The 17,801-nt window shown below is 42.6% G+C and overlaps 1 protein-coding gene across 20 annotated transcripts in view; it reads right to left on the reverse strand.

Annotated features, from left to right (window-relative positions):
• Positions 1 to 17,801, reverse strand: part of Lpp (LIM domain containing preferred translocation partner in lipoma) — an 847,859-nt gene that overhangs the window by 729,809 nt on the left and 100,249 nt on the right. For 17 of the 20 annotated variants that reach the window (XR_015441150.1, XR_015441149.1, XR_015441148.1 and 14 more), the window contains one exon: positions 5,529 to 5,607. The gene's annotated coding sequence lies outside the window, so the exon portion shown is untranslated. Of the gene's footprint in view, positions 1 to 5,528; positions 5,608 to 5,706; positions 5,814 to 17,801 lie in introns of those variants that run through there. The other 3 variants (XM_004834797.4, XM_087187011.1, XM_087187013.1) reach the window with 2 other exon arrangements.

A 17,801-nucleotide genomic window follows, 5' to 3' on the forward strand; every position in this document is an offset into this window, starting at 1 on the left:
CACAGCCCCGCCAGCATTGGTTATTGGTTGATTTCATGATAGCAGCCATTCTTTCTGGAGTGAAGTGGAATCTCAGCCTTGTTTTCATCTGCATCTCTCGAATGACCAGTGATGTTGAACATTTTTTCATGTATTTATTTGCTATTTCAACTTCTTTGTCTGAGAAATGTCTGTTCATTTCAGATGCCCATTTTCGGATTGGGTCTTTACATTTGGGAGGTCTGATCTTTTTAAGTTCTTTACAGATTCGAGATAGTAGATGGTTCCTCACTTCTACAAGCTGGCCCTGTCCTACTGCTCAGCTTCCTGCTTTGGAAATATCCCTTACTTTTTCCCTGTCTGTTTGTCTCTTGTCCACAGGAGAGGAGGGATGGAGGAGCCCAATTACTGGGTTTAGAGAAGGGACTGAGAACATATAAATCACCCTCGTCCTCCCAGGCTTTGGAATCCACCTATTTGACCCTTGTACTCCCAGATCCTCCATGTTGGGAGTTTTACAGGCACATTCCCTCTTGGGAGAGGAGCTATCTTACAGAAACAGAAAAAAATTAATTCTGGATGCTATGTTTGCAAGCCCACTGAGTCAAGAGACTCAAAGCCTATTCTACAACCTAGACACTGCCTGATATCCGTCCAACTCCTGTATTAGTTTCAACTGGTTTCTAGAACAGTACAGAAGACAAGAACAGGAGAGAGTATGAAACTGGAAATGGGGTTCATAGCCAAGACAGAGGTTCAACTCAGTCCCAATCAGGATCCTGCGGCTGAACATATCCTCTACTCTAACTACACTGAATGTTTCCTACCTCATTCTCAAGTCCATTCATACTTTTGCTTTTGCTCATGCTCATGGGTCACCCTGAAATTGCCTTCCTAGACCCCTGCCTATTCCCATCCTAACCTGAGCCTTCTCACATGCAGCCCATCTATGACCTCCCTGTTCCTGAGATCCTCCTTGCTCATTATCTCTTCCAAGCTTCTAGTCTTTATCACTCTGTCAATACACAGACATCATTACATTAAATGTCTAGGAGACTCTGAACTTCTGAATTGTCAACAACTGAGCCCCATTCATCTACAAATCCCTCCCCCGCCACTGGTCCAAGTTAACAAACATTTGCCGAGAACTTACTATGGGCCAGGCCTGAAACTAAGAGCTAGACTATATTCGTTATCTGGTTATCTTTCCTAGGAAGGAAGAACAGTCATCTATCTCTAGACAAAACAGGGTCCATGCTCAAAAAGGCTCATCATTCCAAGCACACCACACTGCTTCAGGTGTAGTGTGCGGAGCTTATAGACTTGAGTTAGACCAGCAAGTGCAGAGAGACAGAAGACTCAGGGAGACTAAATTGGGTTCCAACTTTCAAAAGTAAGTGTCCAACCTTCACCTACACTGTCCTTAGGTTTAAGAAGGAAAAGAATTCCCTAATAGAGAAGAACAAAACAAACACCAGGAAGGTGGAAAAACTAAAAGTCCAAATGTCACTGGTCCACAAAGGACCTAAATCTCTCAATGTGAACAAGTCTTCCCATCCTCATCCTTGCTCTGAAAACAGAGATCCAGATGACTGTGATTTGGTCACCAGATGAATAACAAGCCCCGCGGATTGCTAGAATTACAAGGCCCAGACCAGATCCACTCTAATACAGCTGGAAGCTTTCTAGTAACTCTAACCGTGCATGGGGAATGAGTTGCTCAGAGAAGTGAGTCACTTACTGGAATCCGTGCTGCCTACATTACTCAGCTGATATTAATACACCCACTTGTTCATTAAAGTTTAATTGGAGTTCATGTGAATTGGTTTCACCAGATACTTAATCAAAGAGAACTGTTTGTGTATGAAGTGTTCACATTGCAAAGCTAGAAAGCACAACTCATCCTCCTGCCTCTCTATAGCAGTCCACTGTCTGACCTTTGAACTCTGTGTGTACAACATGTTAGTCACTCAGGGTGGAACAATGACCTGGAAGGAGGGGAAAAGCTGTCCAGACTCAAACCCAAAGCAAGAGTGAATGAAAAATACATGGTGAAGCCCTAGCGAAAGTTCTTGAATTCATGAGCAACAGCCAGAAGTCAGTCAGACCTCAAATGCCGATTTGTAAATAGGAACATGTTCCTTCTAGTTCCTCTCTGGAGTTCATTATGAAAGCTGCAGGTCTCCTGCTTTTTACTTGGGCACCTGTCTCCCTGCCATATATCTTTATTTTTTAAATGGATGGATAAGGAAATTAATCATCATTCAACATAATCACACATTTCTCTTGTGCTGACAAGCAAACCATGAACACAATCCCAAATGCCTATTTATGCAATCAGGGCTGTCAGTACCCTGTTATTTCTTATTGGATATCTCACTAATCAACATTTCAGGAAGTGCAAATTTTTAAAGCTCCTAGAAGATGGTGCATAAAGCAAGGGGGACAATATATTTCAAGTTTGGTGGCTCTGGCTATACTATCAATTTTTCCTTTATCGTGGTCTTCGTCGTTCGGTACATATAACTTTTTCTCCCAAAACAAATCAAGATGAGTTAAAAATTTGGCCAAATAAAAAAAAATTGATATAAACTATTTTGATTCCCTAAAGCAACTTTCAAAGACCATATTTGGCTTTGGGTTGTTTTGAGTTTGTTTGCTTGTTTGTTTAAGACAGAGCCTTGCTATACTAGCCCAGGCTGGCCTGGAACTCTCTGCAATCCTCCTGCCTCATCCTCCCAAGTGCTGGGATTACATGTATTCACTACTACACCCAGCTTATACTGTTTTGTTTTGTTTTGTTTAATGCTGGTAATCAGACGGATGTAATTATCCAGCCAGACTATAAATTAAAGGGCAACCTACGTTTTTAATGTTTTATTGAGATGTAATTCATATACAATAGAATTCACCTATATAAAGTTTAAATCAAGATTTTAGCACACTCCCAGAGCTATACAACTAGCAATACAATCGAATATAAAAAACGTTTTCTGCATTCCCCAAAGAAACTCATACCCATAGCAGTTACTCCCTATCTCCCACTCAACACAGTGAGCAGCCAGTAATTTATTGTCTGTCTCTATCGACTTCATAGATTTGCCTACTGCAGACTTTTCATATAAATGGAGTCATAAAATATGTGGCCTTTTGTGACCAGCTTCTCTTACTTGCTATGTTTATAAGGTTTTTCCAAGAGGTAGCATATGTCAATATTTAATTCCTTTTTTATTGTTGAGAAATATTCCACTTTAAGTATGTGTTCTTTTCTTACCCGTGAAGCACTTTACTTTTTTAAAATAAAATAACCTCCTATCTATAAGAAACCAAGTTACTTAGTGCTGTTTGACAAATCTTTTGCTTATCCCCTCAAGGATCCGTTCATGATCACCTCACTACTCGGGTGAGGAAGGAGAGGGGTGTGCGAGGGACTTCCCCAGTGTGGGAGGAGGTGGCAGATCCCCTGTGCACGTAAACCTCATCCAGGTGGTTCACGAGCACATCCTTTCAGCTTACAAAGAGCTTTCGCTGACCAGTCGTAGCCAGACTGTGAGTTTCCCAAGGAACAGCTGTGGGAACAGTGTTCAGGGTGGTAAGACCCGGGAAACGCTGAAGGAGCAGCATTCACAGCCACCTCTCTGTGAAGGAAAAATACTTTCTCAGCTTCTTAAGACATGAAGCCCAACTACTTAACAATAAGTGTCTACGATGGGCCATGCACCACCACGGTGATTAATACAGGACACCTGCCTCCTAGGAGTTCGAAATGCAGCACAAGAGACACACAGAACAGGGCAATGCCAGATTAAGCAGAGCTAAGGGTGTGACAGATACTCAGAGAAGACCATCTGCCACTTTCTGCAGCTCACCTACCACATAGGAGATTTCATTCTAACCTTGTTTGCAGAGGGGGAGCTAATTAGCCCATGTCAGAGGGAGATGGTATGTGGACTCCCGAGGGTAGAGCAAACTCTTAGCCATACTGCCTACAACTACAAGGTGACATTACTAGGCGATGCAGATCTCAAGGGAAACCATCAAAGGTGGGAAGTGCAGGGCTCAAGGGAGTGAGCTGTACAAACAGAAACACATTCTGCCTCCTTCCAAGGCAGGCTGTTCAAGACACTGGCTTTCAGGGAGCTAGCAAGGCACTTGATGCTACCACCTGAGAATCATGTAGCGTGCAGGGAGGACGTAAATTTCTAAAACACTTGTCACCTAACCCATACACACTGGCACAGGAGGCTAAAACAGCACTGGGCTTATTAGATGCCAGGTGTCTGAGGGACCCAAAGACATTTGCTAAAGAGTATCCAATCCTGTATCTTGCAAGCAAGGACTGTGCAGACACTAAGTCATTAAGAAGCTCAAGAGATATTTCATTTCCTCTCTTTTGTATTCTGAAGACACACCCAGGCTCTCAGATAAAGGGATAAAGGGATTTTACAGTTGGAACTAGATGGTTAAATTATGCTTCTGTTTGGGGGTTTTATTGTTCTTATTGTTTTGGATTTTTTTTTCTTTTTTTGGTGTGTAGAGATAAAGACCTCCCTGGATTCAACTTATGAAACAGATTACATTCTCAAGCAAACTTAAAATAGCTAATATGCTTAATGAGAACTTCTTTCCCTTAAAATTTCTGCCAGCGTGAAACTCTCAGTAATGTGCCCATCCAGTTTTTACCATCAGTACAAGTGCTCCTCTTTAAATTCATATAGCAAGTTTGAAACATCCTGTTTCCTAATTACCTCATGCAAAAAAGGAATGTTACCTTCACCTCTCTGTTCATTAAAGCAAGTTTCAGGAAATACTTTGACATTTTGAGTGTTTGACAAACACATGCTGGTTTAAAAGTTCTGGAGATTCACGGCTGTTTATACTTTGGTAGAAAGGAGTTAATGTCAAATGATAGCTGCTTTTAAACAATTTATTTTAAGAAGGAAAATAAAAGCAAGCATTTTTAAATCCGTATAACCTAGGTAGTACTTGGTAAGAATGACCTCATTACACTCAAATCGGGGTGGTAAAGCAGAAAGCATCCCCAAGTTAAATGTTCTGGGTTCGAATCCATCACTGCTGTAAGAAAACTCACTTCACCATTCTGAGCCTCAGTCACAGCATCTGTAGAAGACAGATGGTGGTGAAACCTGCCTTCCCCATCTCACAGGGTTACTAGAAGGCACACAGAAGAAAATGTGTGTTAAGGTGCTTTGATAATCAAAAACCCCCTTGTGCAACGAATGGTATCATCTTAATGTTCTTTCTTTTAATAAGACATTTTTGGATGACATGAACAAATACTTTTTTTCTTTCCGTTTCTGTTTTGAATAGGCTAAAGAAAGGCCTCCAAATCCACACTACCAATTCCTGGAAGTTTCACATTCATTTTTGTAAAAGTAATTGATGGTGAATAACCCCAATAAAGCCCAAGATCCTGAAGAATTCTCCATCTGAGAGCTCATCTCAGCAACATATCTTTAGAATTAAACATCTTTGGTGCACTCCGACTCTTTGCACGTAGGAAAGATATGTAAGTTAAAATGGATTACCTTGGAAGAAGTGATAGCCACGCCGAAGCTCCAACCACCAAGGATCCAAGGAAAAGGCGGCCCGCTACAGCAATCGTGTCTAAACAGGAAAGAAATGGGAAACAACTTTGAGGACAGGACCCAGACACATGCAGACATAAAAGAAATGCCACGCTGAGGCTTTGTCCAGCAAACTGACCATTGGTGGCCCCACAGCACCTTCCTGCCAGCGAGTTTACCCAGAATGCAAGCGCATTCCATGCCCCCCACATTTCTTTATCCTCTCAAGTTTACTCTCCCAACCCCCTTATGCAGTTAAGCAAAGGTCAGAGGCAGAGAAGCCAACAACTCTTACAACATCTGTAGTGGCTATGTAAACGCAACTCCTGTATCTTAGGCTGCACTTGTTCATTGCTCCTCAGTAAATCAGCAGGGATTCTAAATGGACCTAAAGTGTTCACTTTGTACCTGTCCTCTTTCATCGTTGTAGATGAAATACAACACACAGAGTAGGACCCAACAGTAAGACCCAACACTCTTAGAAGCTTGCTATGGAGCGTGCACACATTATTCCATACATTTTAACCTACTTAATCTCATAACAATAGTATGAAGTAAGTCGAATGACACATGAGGAAACTGACGCACAAAGAGACAAAGTTATTTGTCCAAGATCATATGGTATCGCGTGGGGTCATAGCTTTAAATCCAGGAAATATGGCTTATGTGGCTGTCCCTAACCAGGGCAGCAAATGGCCCGTTCCTAGGCACGTCCAAGTTGGCCTGAATATCCACCGGGAAGCAGGTCCTTCTGAAGGTTGTCAAATACACTGTCAAATTTATTTGTACAGTGACACTGGGGGAGAGATTTTATTATCCCTAATTCAAAGGAGGATACTGAAATACTAAGAAGTCTTTTAACTGAGGCTTTTACAAACACCAAGAAGAATTCTAGGATTTGAACACCTGTCCAGTTTCAAGTTTGGTGTTCTTTGTAAACATCCAGGCTCTGACAGGATCTGCCAGCTTCCAGTCATTGACAGCACAGTCTGTCCTCCCCATCTACCTTGTTCATTTTTTTGTCAGATTGTGCAGTGGAAAGAATGCATGTTTGGAAGACAAAAATAGCTCTATTACTAACCAGCTGTGTGACTTAAAGAAGTTATTGACCCTCTCTATGCCTTGGTTTCCTTATAAAAACAATGAGAACAATAGCAGTACCTGCCACTCTCTCTTAGGATTCTTCGAGATAATAAATGAGATGGTATATACAAAATACAATAGTGTCTGACCCATAATAAATGTTCCATAAATGTTTATTCAATGAATAATTGAATGGGATATGAAAATTAAATGACATAGGAAAAATTCTTACCAGAGTTTCTATCCTATAATAGCTGCTAAAAGAAAAATGGTAATTTATTATTAATATCTTCTCAAGTAGTTTAAACATGTCTTGAGTCTCAGAGTCTTCTCTGGTTCAGTCCGAAAACTCCACCATGGCCCGTACAGACCCTTACAAGTTAGAGGTGTTCAACAACAATCATTATATGATCTTTCTCTGAACTTACTGAGGAAATAAAATTTAAGATGCTACGAAAAAAAACTCTCTCAAAATTTAGGAGCCCTCAATTGTCCATCTTCACCCTAAATTCATCTTCAACTTGAATATTATTACCCATAATTGAAGTCCTAAAACACAAGAAGTCTAAATTTAATGTTCTATTTCTTTCTGAAACATTTCTTAAAAAAAAAAAATGATATCCCAATTTCCACAATTTCAAACTTCTCTACAGTGTTCTCTGCAAAGACTGACACATTACTTATGAAATCATTTCTATCATAGCAGGTCCTTCACAGATGAGAATCACAAGTACTATTTAGATTCAGGCATGAGGGGTGGGAGGGGAAGCGATAGAGACAGAGAGTCATTTTAAAGGCAAGAGATGGAGGACAATTGCTGCCAGGAGAAATTCATGCGGCTGAATTGCTGCAACCAGGGTGCCAAAGGAAATAAATCACGTAACTAAACACTAAATTAAATTTTAAGAAAAAATATATGTGTGTGACTGTGTATGTGGACATAAATTACGTACATAGACTTACATATGTGTGTGCAGGTGTGTATGTGTACGCACATGTATACAGTGCGTGTCTGAGTTTACGTGAAAAGCCAGGTGGAAATCCTTCCACCACCACAGGCAGGAGCCCGGTGCCTCCTGGAGTTCCGGGCAGCTGCACAATGCTGAGGTGGGACAGGAGGTGGGACAGGATGAGCTCCGGTAGCTTGGCTGTGCCACCCGGCTGCTGCTTCTGGAACAAGTCATTTTAGTTCAGTTGTTAGTTTCTAAGAATGGAGACCTCACAGAACTGGAGATGTAAGCAACAACAGAGATCTGAAGCTGTTTTAGAGATGTCTGTACAAACCCAAAGGGACATTACCACTCGCTTGTTCCCATACCTAGGAGAGTGACTGTGTCGGAGCCAAGGAGCCTCGAGTGGAATCTACTTCCATCAGGGCCTGCCTGCTTTCAGGGCAGGAACAAGGGATGGGCACAGGTTTCCGGGGAGGCAATGCTTTCTAATTTCTCTATTATTTTCAAAACAAAAAAAAAAAAATCTTTTTCCCTTTGTTTTTCCAAATAAAAATAAATTATAACCCTAACTTGCTAATAAATGCAGGATGGAGCTGTCCTTAAGTAAAAGCTTTTGATAACAAATTGCCTGCACTAACTGCTATTTTACTGCTGAATTTTTTATTGTTGCTTAAGCACAGCAATTATGCTAATAAGCCGGGGAGGATGGTACATCAAGTATTGAATCTGACAGTTAAAATACTCAATAAAATGCTAATCTCACCTGAAAATTGGAATCAGACAGTCTTATTAGTATTTATGGATATGGCATCCTAAACATGTTTTTTGTAAAGATGAATATATATGAAATCAATGTTGCCTGCTAACATAGCCCGCCATTTCTAGGCCTCTGTGTGCTTTAAATTCAAGGTGACGATTACTCGTTGCCTTCACTTTGTTTCTCGCCAGAGCAACAAGAGCTTATCGGCCATCTCTACCGCAGAAAGCATCGGGCAATGAAACGTGTTTTCCTCTTCGTCTACCCCACTCCCTCTCTTACCACCCACCTCTTCACCCCTCCCCCAAGAAAGAAAGAGAAGGTAAGAACTGTCTGTCAGAGCAGAACAAGAAGGCAGATTTGACAGCAACAAGAACCATTTGTCAAACCATCTGGCTTCGCTCTTCACCTGACAGGAGGGAAGAGTGGTGATATGTCAGGAAGAGCAGTGAATTGAGAATCCAGACTTGGCTTCTCGTGTGGATTCTGTCATTTCCTCAGTGTGCGCGACCTTGCCAGACCTCAGTTTCTTACATGGGGCCCTTCTGAAACCCAAGGACTAAGTCCCTGAGACAAACACATCTACAGGGGCTGCAATGAGGAAGTAGGGCTCAATGAAGAATTGATTATTAGAAGTTCAGATGGATGTGAGGCTGCTGGGAACCTGAGGTTCCTGAACTTGTGCTTGGACTTCATGATTTCTTTCGTCTCACTCTGCATTCTCAATCTGCATTTGAACTGGTCCGGGTTTAAATCCGGGGAACTTAGACACCAAGTAAAAACAGCCCCTTGCCAACTGCCCTCAGGAGTTAAACTGCTTCTCTTTATCAGCATCCATACCTTTTCTTTGGGAAGGGAATGGAGAAGTCAAGTGCACATTTTAAATGATAAAGTCAAGGAATCTAAATATTGCAATATTATTTACCAACAAAGAAAGTGCTCTTTTTGATTTCCATACCAATCCTATAAAGCAGGAAGAGAAAAATTACTCCAAAAGTTGTTCATAGTTGTTCCCCAAAAGTTACCATAGATAAACTGAAGATCAGACAGGACTTTCTCACCCGTGCAGAGTAAATGGGCTCTGGGGTCAGGATGAGCTGCTTTGTTTTCTGATGAACTCCAGCACGCTGGTTCTCTGGGTCACAAGTAGGTTGACTCATTCAAAACCCAAATAAATACCCAAGGAACAAGTCACCATTGGAAGAGAGGGGATGGAAGGAGAGCCGCCATACCTGTAGCAACTCTCACCAGAAAGATTTTTCCCACCCTCTTCAAAAATCATGAGAGGTGACATCCCTTCCAGATGTTCCTGTTTTCCTCCATGATTGTTCTAGGCAGAGGAAAATCAGGTTCATGCTGAAAAGTGGGATTTGACATATTGTGACAAAGCTGGGCATGGATCTTAGGATTCCAATTCACCGAAAGGCTCTTGGAAAGTCATTTCCTCTATAAGCTTCTATTTCCCCTCCTGAACCAGTGGATCTTTTTAAACTCTGAGAGGCCCTTTAGCCACTAGCAACAGGGAGATTAAAAAAAAATGGATCCAAAATTACAAGGAGCTCAATACAGCTTACAAAAGGTCTTCACCTGCCACCATACAGGCAAAGTTGTTTATTTTTGTCCCTAGTTTGCACTTGGTCTGGAAACATGAAGGTGTATAAATTTAAAAATTCTCCCAGGATAATACAGTGAGCTAGGAAGTGATTGAGCCTAAAGTGACTGATCCCATAGCTGTCATGCTTGCACAGGCCAGGGGAGAACCACGAAGTCACAGATGCTAGGATTGTTAACCACAGCATTCTAAAACACCACACACACGCACACACACACACACCCCGGAGAAGATGCCACAGTAACAGAGACGTGTGCATCTCGCCGGTGCTGACCAATTCACTCCCTCCTTGGACTGCTTCAGAATGTGGAAATGGGACCCAAGTCCCTGTTGTCTCTTACCTTTATTATACTCTGCCCAGCACGACAACTGCAAAGCACTGTCACAGCACACTCTTTGTGCAGAAATCACTCTTCTCCAATTTACCAGGGACAAGCTCACTTGCCTACTTACACAGCTCTCCAGAACCAGCTCCCTAACTCACTCGCAGGCCCTCTGACTCCACACCCTCGCTTTTTTTCCACCTGATTATGCCACTTCTGAATTGCTAGGGTTAACATTTCTTAGTAAACAACCAGAGCAGAAAGTCAGCTCTGAACTGAGACATCTCCCAACACAGGAACGATTCGAGTCATACTTCGAGGAATAATTTCTGGGAAAGCAGAGGAGGTGATGCTATCAAACAGTGAAACTTAAAACTCCTACTCATTACCTGCTCTGGAGGGCAGGAAATGGGGCTCCATGTTCCCCCTGCCCATTTCTGTCACTCACTCGCAGTCATTACCAAACTTAGTGTTGTTCTCAAATGAAAGATGTTTCCTGGCTGTATGGCTTTGGGTAAGTCCCCAAACTCTTTGGTCTTGCTACCAATCCATGCTCATGCACACATGTACCTGTACCTGGGTGGATGCACATTCACACACGCACACATGCCTCAGGCCACCCTTCATTCTACTTAGTGGGACTGTGACTGCAGAGAGCCCTTGCCCTTCTCATTTTCTTCCCACGGCTACCTGCTGGGATCTGCAGCGTCTCCAGGCTCTGTATTCCCCGTTTAAACTTGAACTCTCTATCTCTGCCTTCGATCCTCTGCATCCCATACTGTCCTTCTGCCTACACTGCCTACCAGCCCCTCTCTGCCAGCACCTGCTGCTGTCCTGTATTAGGCCTGCTCACTACCACCTTGGGAAGCTCTCGCTCATCTCTCCATCACCAGTATCAACCTTGCCCTCCAAAGCATCTTTCTCCACTGCCAGCTCTTAAGCAGCTCATCTGAAAGCTCCAGACAAAACCTCTGCCACACTAGCTGCATCTATCTGTGCATGCTTTGGTTAGTACTCTCTTAAAAATCAGCATTTCCATACTGGAGGGTCTACAAGTCTGGTTTTCAAAGAGGAACCAGTATCCAGAGGCCAATATGGCCACAGAGGAGAAATTGTGTCAACACCTCTATGTTAAACAGAGCCCCAACTCCAGAGGAGCAGGCTCTTTAGGGTGGAGAGGTGCTGAGAAACATCACTGCACTGGGCCTTTATAAATATTCTCTAGTCTCTATCACCAAGCATGCAAGGTGTATTTAGTAACTCAGTCTCACTGAAGTCAGGTGAATCATTCCAATTCAAGCAGCTGTTGGAGCTCAGTCCCACAGAAAGTCTACGCAACTTCTCCAGGATACTCCATTGTTGAAAGAGTGGGTGTTCTACTAGACACTTTTCCTGAATAAGCTCAGCTGACTTATATAATGACCCTTAATTGCTATAGATGTCCCCATTTCAGATCTGAAAGCTAAGCCAGATGTCATGCACATCTCTTATAGATTTAGAAATGGAGGTCAAGTGTCCTACGGGTGGCCTTTGTCTCCTCTACTTCATCCATTCTTTCCACCTATATCTCTTATCTCAAGCATTTTAAACATAAAGGATTTTTATCTGTATGAATCACTGGAAGCCACATTCATCTGCAAGTCTGGGAAATGTGTTTCACAAGCAGCAATCGTATTAAGATCCCAGTAGTGCTGGTAGGAAGTGGATTTATCAAGTACATCATGTGAACAGTCCAACCCTGGACGATTCCCAAAGGTCAGAGTCATAAACCAAAGCTGGAACTGTACTCAATTTCACAAAACCAGCACCTTGGTGTGTCTGCCTTCCTTGTAGCACAGGCAACTGCAAAGTTTTCTTCAAGATTACTAATCAAAGTCAGGAATTTGGAGGTCGCCATGTAAACCACTTCCTCTCTCTAAAAGCTAAGCTCTTTGGTGGAAGAGTTGATACCCCAGGAACCTGAGGGATAAGAAGGGATGATACACTCTGATCTCACATCACCAAGAGTGCCACCAGCATCTTAAGTAGACACTACCTCTCCCTCCACAGGATTAAGGAGGAGCTGCGAAAAAGCCGATAGCTGCTCATGACAGTTTGGCTCCTAAACCAAAATGAGCAGTAGTTAACCTTCCACACCTCAGGCCACCTCAATAATTCAATTTAATAGTCACAGCACGCCTTAATCGCCAGCCACTGAGCCAGGATCTAAAGGCTCTGAGCCACCAGCCACCTAAACACAGGGAGCTATAGGAAAGTGGCCCTGAGGGTACAAAGTGGGTCATGGTTGGGAGATTGGGGGAGTCCGAATGGGGAAGCTGATGTTTCTGAGAAGGGGGAATGGGAACTGTTCCTAGAGGGAGCCAGCTGGCAGACATGGTGAGGCAGGATGGCCTTCTCATGAGATGAACACGGGTGGGGAGGGTGGAGCAGGGTGAAGGAAGACAGAGGCCTGAGTCAGAAGGACAGGGTCGCAATCAGGATGATCCCACATGTCAGGGACACTAGGAGACCAAGGAAACACAATCCAAGTCCCAGGTCAGCAATTCTGAGCTCACTGCTCTCAGACCCCCACCCCGACCACACCCCAAAATGCAGACTGCCCATCCAGCAGCCCAAGGAGATAAACATGTGCTTGCAAGCCAACCTCCTCTCAGCCTGTATTCAGGAAACTGCATGAGACTTGAGTTACTTATACCCCTCTGTGGCCCCCTGGGGCTCGATGACATCATCACAACTTCCAGTGCTAAAAAGCGGGAAACAGTCCCACTCAGTTACAGACCTGACAGATCAGAGGTAGGAGAAAGCCAGAGTCCGCCTGTCCAAGGGCCCTCAACATCACGCAAGTGTCTGGTTACTGAGACCCAGGTGAAGCTAAGGGTAAAAACTGAGCATTGGTGACACACATGGAATTCCAGCTATGCAGAGGGCAGGGGTGTGGGCACTGAGACAAAAGGATCGCAGGTTCAAGGCCAGACAGGCAATATAGTAAGACCCCATCTCAAAAAATAAAAATGAAAAGATATGGACAGGAGACTAAAAATATAATAAAGAAAGTTTAGAAGGTAGACAGAGAAGAAAGGGAATAGATGAGAAAGGGAGGGGAGGGACAATAAAAAAGATACAGAGGAAAGATTAAAGAAAAGTTACAAAAGATTGTAGTGAGAAAGGAAAACATTACAGGTACCACTCTGATAAGGATGGCTATGTATAGGTCAAACAGGGTACCACAGTGTACTGTAGCTCCAAGTAACTGTTTTAACTTTGGTAGTCACGATATTTTATGAAATAATAAAGGGTGCAAATTTTATATAAACAACCTCTGAAGCATTTTAAACAAAAAATACCTCATATTTATAAGAAAATGAATGTTCTGGAAAAAACTAGACACAGGCAAATTGTTAATTATGATATTTCATAGGAAAAACATTAGATAGAGGTTTAGAAAGTTGAAAAACTGTCCACAAATTCTCCTTGTCCCGAATCTTCAAACTTGCAATGATTTGGGGTTTTTCTCCATCAAGATGCACGTTTGTACATGGACACATAAACTCATTCACTGCCTATTTCACAGTACTATTTACACATTTCCACCTTACCTGTGATTACATAAAATATTTTAAATGGTCTACTATACCCAAGTGTCTTCTTACGAATAACAATGATAGCAATATTTATTAAATGTTTAACAGGTGCAAGTTATTGTCATAAGCACTTCCCATATATTATTTCATTTAGGCTTCACAGAAACCTTTGTTAATCCTGTTATTAGCCTTTTTTCAGAGAAGGAAGCTAAGTCACAGAAATTAAGCAACTTGGCTAAGGTTATGTGGCTACAAAGCAGAAGACCCTAGATTTAAACCCAATCTAACCTCGTGACTTAAACCCAAAGCCTTAAACTCTACGCCATGTCTGTCATATTCTCATCCACCAGCTGGTCAATCCAAACAAGAAGGGAAATGACTAAATGACCCTGTTCTGGCTCCTGGTGAACACTACTTCCTTGCAAAGACTCATAAATCATCTGCCTAATGAGCCAGCATAGACTCGTAGCAGGAATCACCATGGAGTCAGCAGATTCTAGACTCCGGATACCTGTTTTTTGGAGAAGTGATATCTATTTCCTCATCTCCTCACTTCTGGCATTTCTGCTGATTTCCAGGTTTCCTCAAAATTGCTGATAGCAGTTCCTTATCAGAAGTTCTCTTCTCCATCCTGAGTTGCAGTACCTGTGGCCTACAAGTTTTGTGATCTCTACACAAAGCGAAGAGCTCTCTCACCACTTATTCATGTCTGATGGGCATCAATTTCTTGCTAACGATGTTCATTCTGCCTCTTGCAGGCCAGCCCCTCCCCTGAAGGAGATAACACAGAGGCAGAAAGCAAGCCTGTTTTCTGTCTGTCTTCCAGGCCATTTCATCACCCACCCCAGGTTACAAAACTGCTAGGTAAACCCACAAAAGAACTACCACCTCTGGAGTGCATTCTAATCCTGCCCATGCCCAAGAGGTAACTGAAAATGAAAGGCTCTGATTGGCTGCCAATGACATCACCATTCTGGAGGCCTGATTAAACTCTTAATTAATTGAATGCCACTTTCCTTCTACACCTAACTCCACAGACAGATAAATAACCACAAAGAGAACAACACAGGGTGAAAGCAGCAATAAACTATAGCTTCTGGCTCAGGCAGAAAGAAGAGAGGAACCATTTGCCAGAGTTACCTGTCATTAAGAACAATCCAGTCACGGGGGGGGGGGGGGCATACAGTTCTCTATATTAAATTAGAGGAGTGATTCAAAGGGGACCAGTTTCAGCTGACAAGAGCAAAAAGAAAATCAATTTCAGGTTGCCAGGACAACTAGACTTTTCCTGCAAGAATAAATTTGATATAACTCTAAAATCTGACAACTCGATGTTTCCTCACATTACATCACATCCCTAAAACGTGTGTTGAACCAGTGAGATAATCAAGCCCGCTAATTACTTTCTATAACACCCATAAGATACAGAATTGATGGTCTTGGCTCCAGTCTGATTTTCCTCTAGCAAGTCTACTATCGCAGTTTTATAGTAAATGAGACTGTATGCTTCTTAAAAAGAAGCTGAAGGCATGTCACTGTCAATCCTTGAATCCCTGAAACAGAAAGGTGAGCACCTTTTGAATATATGTCCTAATGGCTTAAGTCTAGACCCGTGTTCCGTGTTATGTAATTCATTAGCCAGACAAGGGGTTCCAGAAAAGTCCAAAGTCACTGGATTATATTTAATCATGTCAGCCTTAAAGTAACTTTAGAGATAACTTTTGTTTTACCAAAGAGTGATTCTGAGACATAAGCAGGCAAAGTCAACTCCTCAAGGTCAATCAGGCTGGTCAGCTGCAGAGTAAGGACTGGAATCAGACTCTTCTGATAACGGCTTCTATCCCATTTCCTCCAATAACCACAATCATTCCACCCCTGCCTTAGAGACTCTGGGAGTTGAAGTTAAGGCCCCTTGATTTCTACTATTCCACCTGAGACAGTGACCCCAAATGGCCTTATCATAGGAGGTCAAAGTCCTGAACATAGATCCAACAATATCTGATGAGATGAGCCTTCTCTATGCATTTACATTCTCGAAAGGCTGAATATCAACTTATCTCCAGGGGCTTTTAAAAACAAGAACAGCTAATAAATCACTGGGAAGCACTTTGCAAATGTAAAGTAATACAAAAATGCTAAGCACCAATAATAAGTGCCCCGTGCTGAGGCTGAGGCAGCTCTCTGGAGAATGTGACAGTTTCAAGCAGGATAGGCTTCCCTAGACAGCCTCCACCACCACATAGCAGAAGACGCAAAGGTCATGCCCCTCTCCTTCCTTAGCTGTTCCCAGATTTTTCAGAGTGACTCCAGACCTTCTGGGAACATACTGTGCATGTTATGACAGACATGCAGAAAAGAAGCACTGAATTAAACGGCTCTGTGCACATCTCTACACTGTAGTCAGGAAAGCAAATGTCAGGCTGTCTCTACCCTGTGATAAAGCAAGTAACCCATGAAAAACAATGAGGTCATCAGAAGATGTCTGTCTCTGAATGCAGCCTTGAGAACCCATTTCTGATCTGAGGTTAGAAGCCTATGGTACACAAGGAAGGGCTCTGGCTACAGGTGCCACAGGAAGAAGTGAAGGTAGAGCACTCCTTCCAGACATCCATGCCATCCCTCGACTTCATTTCTGGGTAAGAACCTACACCAAGCAAAGTAGACTGAGATGGGCAGGTAAAGAAGCCAGAGGTGAAGATAATATATATATATATATATATATATATATATATATATATATATATATACACAAAATCAAAAGATGCTGCCAGAGAGAATCAGCTGCTAAACCTGACCTTCCCTTACAAGTTGTGCAACCCTGGATAAATGGCACATACACATCTCTAATCTGTCCATCACTCCTCGGGATGGAGAAGTAGTGTCCACACTGCTGGCTTCGAGGATTACATGAAATGCCAAATAAAAAGAAATTTACCCAAGGCCTGGCACATAATATTCGTGTGTAATAAATGTGAATTATCATGCCATCCATGTATCATCTAAAGAGAGGTGGCAGCTAGAATCCAGCCCACGAACACATGAAGTTAGAGATCTAGATCGTGAGAATGGAGAAGAATATATTTTTCCCACAAGTTGGGCCTTGTTTCTAACTAAGGAATCTTCACTGCCCTCTTCCCAAATACCTAATGTAGGGTAGATAAAAATATCTCAGGGTGGTCCAGCACCTGCAAACCTCAGGCTTTAGAGGAAATATGAGGAGAGGAACAGCCAATCACTTGGTCAATATGAAGGTCAGTTTTCTGCAACTGAGCCACGGAAATCTAGGACTGAGTGTCCAGTGTGGCTCCAAGACTCTCATCTCAACACAAAGAACTAACTTTCAGAGGAAGAAAATGCCCTCCTTGCCATGTGTGTGAAAGTGCTCCTTCCACACCCTCTCACACACATAGACACGGCTCATACCTCCTCGGGAGGTTGAGAAATGGGTACAATAATCATGAAATTAAGTAAGTTTTATTGTCTCATTAAGTTCTCATTATTTATTATTAATTAGTGTTAAGTTCTATTAAATCTGGCCCAGATAAAGAGTTATGAGACATCAGAGAAGGGAAAAGAACTAAAATATACTGAGCAACTCCACTGGGCTAGATGCACATAAAAATTAAGCAGGATAGGAGAATCTAGGAAGACCTGAGAGAAGCCACTTTGAGTTGACAGTGTGCTGAGTCACTTCCACTTCTTCAGAGGAACCTTGACAATGCTCTGGTCCTGGATGGATCCTCTAAGTACCAGGGCCACCAGCCACTTCCTCCTGCAAACGCCGTCCTCTGATTCACAACACAGCAGCTACATACCACCCCACACCTGGAGCAAGGGAGCAGCTAAGGAGCACGAAGCTGGAGGTAAGAAAGCATCAGCTCCAATGGCTCCATCATCAGGTAAAAAGCACAAGGAAACACAATAA

This window comes from Heterocephalus glaber, unplaced genomic scaffold (assembly GCF_053883595.1).
Source record: "Heterocephalus glaber isolate CG9 unplaced genomic scaffold, H.glaber_assembly_v1.0 deba00001504, whole genome shotgun sequence".
NCBI classification, from domain to species: domain Eukaryota; kingdom Metazoa; phylum Chordata; class Mammalia; order Rodentia; family Bathyergidae; genus Heterocephalus; species Heterocephalus glaber.